Here is a 4,180-nt window from a genome sequence, read left to right on the forward strand (position 1 = left end):
CAAAAGACAAGTGTGGGGATGTGATACGTGGTCGAAAGCCGGTGTTCGTTTATGTCTAAGTTCATGTTTTTACTTAACTTTTCATCTCGAATAGCCTACTTGTAAAAGGATTTGTGTTTTGCAGGTCTTGTGAAGTTTAAGGAGCTAATTGGGAGCTAAACGGACTACCGGGATGAAAAACGAGCCACCGGGATGCGGAACGGGTCAACCGGCAAGTCAAGACGAGAAAAACAGAAAAGTAAGGTTTTAGGGGCCCTTGCCGAGGACCAGAGGGTCCGTCGCCGGCGACGTTTGCAATTATCCGTCGCCTAAATCAACCGTAGACAGCGAAGTAGGCCTTCGGCAACAAGTGAAAAACTACACACCGTCGCCGACGGTGGTTAGGTCCGTCGGCGACGGTCCTCAGATATTGCTGCGCGGCTGTTGCGTGAATTGGATCAAACAAACGAATGAAAAAAGGTGGTTGGTCATCAATTCTGGGGGGTTACACTTGTTTTTGAAGTTTGAATGATATCTTGGAGCCCTGCTGGATCAATTTTTCAGCTACCATTCCACCAACCATCCTTCCAACAACCCGAATCAAGAACAATTCATCATCACCTTTCTTGATTCAAAACCCTAGTTCCACCAATTCACCAATCCATCAATCCAATCATCCATTTACCATCATCACTCATCCAAAACCCTAACCTTCATCCATCCATCCATCCTCAAGCTTCACGATGTTCCAAATCAAGTTTTCAATATCCGGTGATCAAGTCTCTTCGATCATGCTTGGCTAATTCCTTGGAGGTTTCACCCCGGTGTAGGTTTTTGTAAGTCTAGGGTTTAACATTGTTCTTGGATTGATTTTGTGACAAGTTGCTTTTTGATTTGAAACTTATGACAATTGTCTTGCATTTGTATTGAATTCATAAACTGTCGAGTGAAGATTAAATTTGAATTTATGAAATGTTTATGTGCAATTATGCCTTGTCTAGGTTAGAGTTTACATGTTCTTGGTAACGAAGTGCATTGTGGTCCGTTGTTTATAATGTTGATAGCTCTTGGCACCTAAGCCGTGTAACACTAAATTCGTTAGTCGTTTTTGCAATTGAATCAATCCTAAAACGTGTAGAAATCCTAGGAATGCAACTATCGAACCGGGTGTGAACCTTGTTTTCTCCATCTTGTCTAAATCTTTATTTACATTTTGCACTTGTTAATCTATTTAATCATTTTAGTAATTCTACTTCACATCTTCCAATTAAACAAAAATACAAAAATATAACATAGCAATCTTCATAATTGTGACAACATTATAGTTCAATCAAATCCGTACACAAACCACATACTCTTCGTGGTTCGACCCCTCACTACCACTAGCTATTTGTTAAGGGTAATTAGGGTATATAAATATTATCTTTGACCGGAGCGCGACACTCCGATCAAATATGCAACAAAAAGCTTAAAATAACACACATCCAAATATCACATGTTGTCATAAATGATAATTGAAACAGATCACACCTGATCCTTAATTGCAGGAGGCTTTCTGAGGTTAGTTGCTTGTTCAAACCCATAGGCAATCTCTATCAATGTTGGCTCTGAACCTTTTAAACCTCCAAAGCAAATACCATAAGGACGCCCATTTTTATCATACCCGGCTGGCACGCTGATTCCCGGATATCCCCCAATTGCAAGAACGCTAGACCCGTTTGAATATGGCGTTACTAGCGCATCCAGTTTGTTATCATTCATCAACTTCTCAAACCCGCATTTTGATGCTTTTGCTAAATTCATTAATACTTCCTTCTCTAACTTGCCTATACCATTAGTTTTCTGAGCTGCCAAAAACACGTCTTGTGGGTAGTCATTGATCCTTTCCTGCAATATAATAATACAATGGTGATTATTACGGGTCCTTAAAGAACCATTCTTTAATAATTTTTTTTTTTGCACCGCCCCCTTAAAGATTATTCTGTAATAATAAAAGACAAGGTCAACTGGTCAAGGTGTGATCTTTACTTACTTACCAAATCGGCATATTTCTTATTAAAGGATATGACATCTGATAAAGATCTCACGGGTGAAGACACAAGATTCTTTAAATATGCATTCAAGGCCAACTTGAATTCTGCTGATACTGCTATATCCTCACCATTGATCATTGAAATAATACGGTTGAAGTTGATGATTTCCAAATTCTCTATCAAGATTGCCCCATTTTGCCTTGTTTCATGCAAAAACTAGATTTCAGAGAGATGAAAGAAAAACAAAAGACAAAAAGAGGTTTGAATGTTTTACCTTAATATATCAAAATGTTTCTTAAACTTATTCAGGGTTTCGGTATCGTTACCAAATCCTAAGTAGGGATAAGCCCTCATTATCCCTACCCAATTTTAGGTGCTTTAAATAACCACCCTTGGGAATATACTTTGAAGCTTTTCTGGTTGCAGCTGGATCATTTATATCAAAACCCACAATGGCATCAAGAACATACACAGCATCTGCAACAGTTCTACAAATCGGTCTGCCTTCACCGAGGTTTAAACAGAGGGAAAAATGGTTAGCAAAGTTAAATGGAAGGCGAGAACGTATATTTTAGATACACTTACCCAACTGTGTCCTGCCTAGGGGAAACGGGAATGACTCCTGATCGGCTTGTGAGGCCTACGGTGGGTTTAATCCCAACAACTGAGTTGGCACTTGAAGGACATAGGATTGATCCATCTGTTTCTGTGCCCAATGATACAGTAACCATGTTTGTTGCAACTGATATAGCCGATCCGGTGCTTGAACCACATGGATTAAGAGTTGCTACATATGGGTTCTGCACAAATTCAAGAAATCTTTTAAGGTGGTAACTTCAGACAATGGTAACCAAGTTTCGCAATTTTCCATTAACGTCACTCAACTTTCTTGTGAAATTCTATTATTAACGTCCCAAAAGTTGATCAACTCTAAAGAAATGAAAACACTTTGAATATTTAACTACATCTTAGAGCATCCACATCGCAATGTTCGGAGTGGTGGTAAAAAAATCCGGACAAAGGGAGCAAGCGCGTTGGAGGAGCTGCGACGTTTAAATTAAAGGAAATAGTGGCAGTCTAACGTTGCGGATGCTCTTATGCTTTAAATATTTAACTATATCTTATGTTATGTTCACTGACAAATTTACACAAACACCTGGCGTGCTTCAATTTAAAGACTTACAACTGCCTGTTTAGCTCTAGCATTCCAACCACCAGGTGCAGATGAGCTTCTGAAAGCAGCCCATTCAGTCATGCTTGCTTTCCCAAGTATAATCGCCCCTGATTCTCTCAACTTGTTAACCACACCAGCATCTCGAGGCACCACCGAATTAAGAAGGGCGTAAGAACCCGCAGTCGTGTTAAGCTTATCTTTCGTTGCAATATTATCCTTCACCAAAACAGGTATACCATGCAACCCAAACCGTGAAATTGGGTCTTTATTCTTCCGTTCTTGATCAGCTATCTCAGCTAGATGAAGTGCATCAGGGTTCACTTCGATAACCGCTCGATGGATTGGATTGAGTTTGCGTATCCGCTGGATGTAAAATTCAACTAATTGTTTGGACGTAAGTTTGTTTTGGTTGAAAGCTGCTTGAATGTCGTTGATAGTGGCCTCTGGTATGGTGAATTTGGAGCTTTCAGCGTTATGCAATAGAAGAAACACAAGAATAATTGGTGCTGTCATCATGTTGTTGTTTGTTCACTGCTTGAATGACGAATGATTTGATTTGTGTTGTGTGTATTTAAATGCATGAGGATGTGATAACTTCACTTCCGTACTGTTTGTTTTTGCAGACATAAACTGTCTGCAAGCTGATTTTCATGTCTGCAACTGAAGATGTGGTCTGAAACTCTTCAAGCTGAAAATATAAGACTGTTTGTTTTTATAAATTGATACTTTCTGTACAAACTACATGAACTTTGTTTTATTTTCCAAATCAAAACATCCTAAATCATTTACCTCAACTACACATTAAACATCCAAAATATGCAACCCAATTCCCCAAATTCCTAAATCATCAATCAAAATTAAAGTTTCCATGATAGATGCTAATTAGTCGTGATTTACAAAATTAAAGTTTCCATGATTGAAATTTAAGAACCAATTTCATCTTCTAAATTGAGAATCATTTAGATACCAAAAGGAGAAATAAAAAACACCTATT

At 38.7% G+C, this 4,180-nt stretch overlaps 1 pseudogene; it reads right to left on the bottom strand.

Annotated features, from left to right (window-relative positions):
- Positions 1-1,333: 1,333 nt before the first annotated feature.
- Positions 1,334-3,729, bottom strand: LOC110913381 (annotated as a pseudogene).
- Between the last annotated feature and the right edge of the window lie 451 nt (positions 3,730-4,180).

Source organism: Helianthus annuus, chromosome 15, assembly GCF_002127325.2.
Source record: "Helianthus annuus cultivar XRQ/B chromosome 15, HanXRQr2.0-SUNRISE, whole genome shotgun sequence".
NCBI classification, from domain to species: domain Eukaryota; kingdom Viridiplantae; phylum Streptophyta; class Magnoliopsida; order Asterales; family Asteraceae; genus Helianthus; species Helianthus annuus.